The sequence below is a fragment of the Monopterus albus genome, unplaced genomic scaffold, assembly GCF_001952655.1.
Source record: "Monopterus albus unplaced genomic scaffold, M_albus_1.0 scaffold41.1, whole genome shotgun sequence".
NCBI classification, from domain to species: domain Eukaryota; kingdom Metazoa; phylum Chordata; class Actinopteri; order Synbranchiformes; family Synbranchidae; genus Monopterus; species Monopterus albus.
This window is the reverse complement of record NW_018127921.1, coordinates 820,145-826,148: the sequence shown is the minus strand read 5'-3', so window position 1 is coordinate 826,148 and position 6,004 is coordinate 820,145.

Genomic DNA, 6,004 nt, shown 5'->3' with positions numbered 1-6,004 from the left:
ACACATGCTCATTTCCATTACTTCACAACGTATCTGGACGCTGCTCATCAAGCTGCCAGCAATGTCAATGACTGGCATGAGATGCTGACAGACAATAACTGCTGCCTTCTCACAACAAAAATCTGACTGTCAACATCTATTATCGCCTCTTCTACAGCTTTTTGGAGCAGAGAAATCAGAATAAAATGTTTTACTACCGATAAATGTTCTGTCATGTGTGCTGCTAAAAAAGGATGATGTGTTACATATTTGAGATTTTATCATCAAAATCTATTTTTAAAAGTATTCCAACCAACTAGAACAGAAGATTCTTTCTTCTGCCAGGACCGTGGCCTCCTTAAACAAATCAGACTATGGTGACAGACATTCTGTACTTTGTCTGGCTAGCATTGTATGGTATGATGTGGAAAACATGGCAATGGCATGACACCTGCAGATCTGTCTGAAGGAAGTTAGGGATCATGATGCAGAGTTGGGATTAGGGAGTGATCCTTTATATTTAGTTTGCTGTCAACCACGTAGGCGTGCCTGTAACCCAGTATGCTTTACAGTCCTCTCATGGACCATAATCATCTCAAGTGAGAGTCTACCAAGGTGACTCCGCGGGATTTGTTTCCCACTCTGTGTTTGTGCAAAATTACATATGGGTCACTGCAGATATGGGTCAGTGGTTCCGTTATGCACTCTAGCTATTCTGAGTGTTTGTTTATCCTCCTTGGAGCAAGCTACTCACTCCTGCCTTCATGGTGCATCACACAATTGTTGATGTGCAAGAAGGAAAGAAGAGCCACGATACAAAATAGCACCTGCAACTTAAGATTTCTGTTCTTTCATCATGTGCTTATGAACCAAATATATTATCTACTGGGCTTTCAGACAACTCAAAAATTAAGTGTGTCATCCAAAGCAGGGGATTCAACCCCACAGGCATTTGCAAACTGATCTAAATGTAAGCGAGTGTGGACATGTAAACTGACCCAGTGCCGTGCTGTTAATTTACATGTGCAGCCTTGTGAAGACAGCCAGTGAAAGCATGCTAGTCTGAGAGCAGAGCTCATTGTACTTTACCATGGATGTTGCCATTAAGGGTTTACATTTTTAAGGCATTCTTCTATTTGTGTAATATCATATTTAATCTTGTTTGTGCACATATCTTTTTTTTTTTTACTAAGACTGATCCTCTATTTGTAAATCCTTCAGAAGTTTGACTTTTTATTTGCTTTTGTTTGTTTGTTTGTTTTGCAGAGCTCTCACACTTGTTAGTGAGAAGTTAAACCTGTAGCAGACAAATAATCAAGAAGTATAAAAACAATTTATGGCACATTGTGTGAAAAGAATGAAACAAACAAATGGATTTCACCAAAACACTGTTTGTGTTGTACCTGAAAGTGGTTCCTTCTTCCTACATTGTCCTGGTAACTCACCTCTTTGGGCCCAGACCAGCCTGGATGCGTGTGGCATTGTATCGCTGGGCTGCACTTTCATGTCCATGACAGGCTTGCCGGACATAATGTTCACCTTTTGGGCATGAAACATTGTTATGTGATGGCTGAGTGTCTCCTACAATTCTCTGATAATCCACCTGCTGGCTTTCCCTCACACCATCATGACCATATTCCTCCATTGTCTTCCAAGGTCAGTCTCTGAATCCACTGGCTCTTTAGCCTTGTACAGCCATTTGTTGCTGTACAAAGTCAGTGAAAATATCCAACTGTTGAAAGTTACATTTAAGTCAAAACATAAAAGACAAACCTCTTAAATCCATGAATATATGTGAGCTTCATGATCCAAGTTTAATAAAAGTTTGAAGGAGTTACTATTTGCAAAAGAAAATGCAAACTCTCCATTTGTTTCTATCCTTATCTGAATTCCAGTGTCTCCTCTATTTACTCTGCTGCTGCTGCCTTCCAGACTAGATATGAGGCCAAGTCTTCCCAGAGAGGAAACCAGAAAAAACAAAACACCCGTGTCAGCTTTCTTCAGCTGCCTGAGCACAGGATGCACCTGCCTACAAAAAGGCTCCAGTCACCTCTAGGCGTGTCGATAGAGGGTGTCACCTAGGAGTTTCTCCCACTGAGAGGGTGTCGCTGTGGAAATTATGCCAGCAGTGGAGCGTTGTTGGGGAGAGGTGTCTCTCAAAATCTTAAAGGAGAAATTCTGTCATGAAGGTGGAGGGTAATGGAAAAGGAGAAGAGCCCAGCACTGTACTTATATGTGGGATAAGGCAATCGTTGCCCTGAACGTTTCTCTACAAGTCGATACTTTCTGCTGAGTGCTCCATGGGTTAATCTGGCTTTCTATCAGTGGCACCACACCACGGTCACAAAGAGGATTTCAGAATTAGAATGAGTAGCCATAGTGTTGCTGTGCAAAGAGAGCAGCACTTTTTTTACAGCACAAACCACAAGACGTGGTTGTGGTGTGTTATTTTTATTTATCCTATTGGGTTCCACTAAAACTAAATACACATCTCAAACACAGCATTTCTACGTGTGTTTGGAACAGAGTAATGTTTTTTAAAACGTTGGACTTGATAAATATAGCTCCTCATATGATGCTTCTCATGCTTTGTGCAGGCCTCACAGAAAGGTTTAGATTTCTATCCATTGCTAAATAAACCTGTAAAAAAGCAGCTCTGCTGTAACCACTCCATTTCCCTAAAAGGTCAGAGCTGACATTACACCCACGATCAAACCCAACATATTTGTACCTTGATTTGGCTGAGTGAAGCATGTGTCAGTGTCAGACTCATCTGTTGTTTGTGAAACATTTGTACAGTTGAATAAACTCCTCTCCAATCACAGACATGCACATATTTGGGCTGTTGCTGTTCTCAAAGCATCAGCTCTGGGTGGCTGTTCATCACAGCCAGTGAGACATTAAGATGTTAAATCCTCTTATCCTGTGCTCTGAGGCTCTGGTACTCTAAGGTCCCCACTTAACAATGAGTATATTTAACTGTACCAGTGCTGTCTAGTCAATGGGATGGCCCTTGTTTGTACCCATGAAGTGGTGCCTCTGAAAATATTGGAAATTAATGAAATTACTGAAATGCATTTTAAGATATGTTTGATTTGTTTTGGTATTCTTTCTTTCCCTGTACCTTCCTGCAGGTAGCCCTGGCTCCAGAGCTCTATATTTCTGATGAGCAGACAGTTTGTTTGTTACGTTGTTAATGTTATGTCCTGATGCTTTTCTTCTTTTGTCTCTCCTCTATCCACTCACCCCAACCGGCCAAAGCATCGGACTGCCGACCAAGAGCCAGGGTCTCTTGGAGGTTTCTTCTGTTAAAGGGAGTTTTTCCTCCCCACGGTCTCCAAGTGTTTGCTCGGGGGGGATTTGCTGGGTTTTCCTCATAATAATGTAAGATCTAGACCTGATTATGTAAAGTGCCTTGAGACAATTGTTGTTGTGAATTGGGGCTATAAAAATAAATTGAATTGAACTGACAAGCCACATGCATTATTAACACGTGGTAATGAAAACCTCTCGCTGACACAATGAGCAGAACAAACCAGAAAACTGATTTTAGTATCAGAAATATATGTACAGTCCGTACGGAAAGTATTCAGAGCTTTTCACGTTTTCCACATTTTGATATGTTTCAGACTCCTCTTAAAATGGATTCAGTTAGATTTTTCCTTCAACAATCTATACACCATACTCCGCAATGATAAAGTGAAAACTGGATTTTGGAATGTTTTGTAAATTTGTTAAGAATAAAAGACTGAAAGGATATTTCACATTTACATTAGTATTCAGACCCTTTGTTATGACACTTGTAGTTGAGTTCTGGTGCTTCCTACTCCTATCAGGTCAGTGAGAGGCTCCTACAGCTTGGTTAGAGTCCACGTGTTTCTAATGTAATGCATTGGATGTGGAGTTGTTGACAAAAGAGGAGGGTCTAATGAAGCAGTATTATTAGTATCCAGTGGGTTTGGAGTTTGACCCATACCTAAGACAAACAGCCAGTATAATTTGGCCTCTGCTGCACTGACAACATCACCTAAACAGAGAATAAAAAGCTTTGCTGGGAACTGACATGAACAGAGTCAGTATATGTGTTAGGGACCAAGCAGCAAGAAACAGGACATAGTTCAGATTTTAAAAAGGTGGGTGTTATTTACACCAAAAGATGAGACGCCTTTTTTTGGTGTATTTCCAGACAGTGCGGTCAGCAAACTCATTGGGACAAATAACACCATTAAGGGTAAGAGGGCAAACAAGGAGCTGTCGCTACATCTAAACAGGCTCTGATCATTTGGCAGGATGTGTTCAGTTTAGACTGTCAACATTGCCAGCTCTACTTTTGACTGTTCCCTTGTTTGACTTTGCACTGCCTCTCATCTGTCAATCAAATAAACCCACAGTGCTCTCTCTAAGCAATCTGGCTGCAACCAACTATAACACTAAGGCAAGTGGCCAGTGTTATGCATAACGTTGTCCCATCTCTGTAGTCTTGCAGGTACCCTCTCTCTCCCCCCCATGATTACCTGATCTCTGGCGCCAGCTGCCCTGCCTTTAAAAAGCTCCATCAAGGCCCACCCACTCTCTGTCATTTGTTCTCCAGCTGTCCACAGCAGCGTGGTTGCCAGCCACCACATTTTTGTTCTTTTGCTTGCTTTGCTCTTAATTTTTGTTGGCAATGAACTTTTGCTTTAGCAAAATATCTTGTCTTGACTCCTCTATGTTACGTCTCCTGAGCCACTGCCAAAACAGCCATGTTGTCAGACAAGAGCACTTTTCAATGCCAGAAATTCAGTGCTGGGTTAAATTTATGTTGGGACTTTTCAGCTGTTTTGCCCAGTTGGAAACATTTTTTAGAAAAGTATTCAAAAAGTAATTAAAGTAATGTCACATTACTTTGATTAAGTAATTCAAATAGTTACATTACTTATTATTTCTAATAGGGTAACTAGCAATATGCAACCTAGTACATTTCAAAACTAGCCTTCCCAATATTATCATAAACAAAGTGTGAACAAAACACATTTTTCTAGTAACTCAATATATGCCAAAAATAAACATAAGAATCCTAAAGTACACTTGTAAAATTAACTGAAAGACTGCAGAGCAAGACTATAGGGCCTGTATAGACAGGGCTTACTGCATCAGTCACTCTACATTGCATGGCAGAAGACAGCTATTTTAGAAACAAACCCTTTAGATAATAGTTTGTCTTGTTATAGAAGGTATGTTGTGCATCCTGGCTCACTGTTGCACTCCCTGTGGCACTTGAGAAGAACAGATAATGATACAACACTTGCATCAAATGCAGTCAGCAAAACCATTAACTAGTCAAAACCAGCTGTCAAGCACTGCCATCTAGTGGATGTTGTGCAAATTTCTTCTTTTTAATGATCACCTGGCAAGAACTGAAAGGATTCTTTGTCCAGTAACTGACAGTCTTTAGCTGTTTTTACTGGCTCCGACAGCATTTTAGTTTATACACAGCTGTTAAATTAGAGGTAGTTTGTAGTCAGCTGTTTTACATCTAAGCAGTGGAATGAAAAACAAAAAGATTCCATTTGTCTGTGTGGATGAGTACGCTGAACTGTTGTTATGTCATTCAGTCGCTGTTGGGTGAGAAGAAATGTCTGCCAGCTTATAAAAAGTGCAGTCTCATCTTCAAGTCCCAAACTCTAAAAGCAGCTTATGCAACTTGGGGAAAGTATCAGTTGACACACAGATGAAATCAGTTGTGTTGTTAGGAATTTTTAGTCAGATAGATATTGGATAGATACTTTATGTATTAGAAATGTTTAGTGGAGATAGGATGTCTAGTTAGACTGTTAAATGCTTAGTCATGCTTATGAGTTTCTACAGGGTACATCTAGTCAAGGATAACTAGAGAGAAGAGTTGATGACTGTCAGCAGACAGGGTGTTTAATATTATTATTATGACGTGTATAACTGTAGCCTTAGCCATAATATGTTCTTATGTTTAAGACACGACATGTTACTAGAGGTCGTGTGAGAATGTTTTTAGCTACACACCACTTAA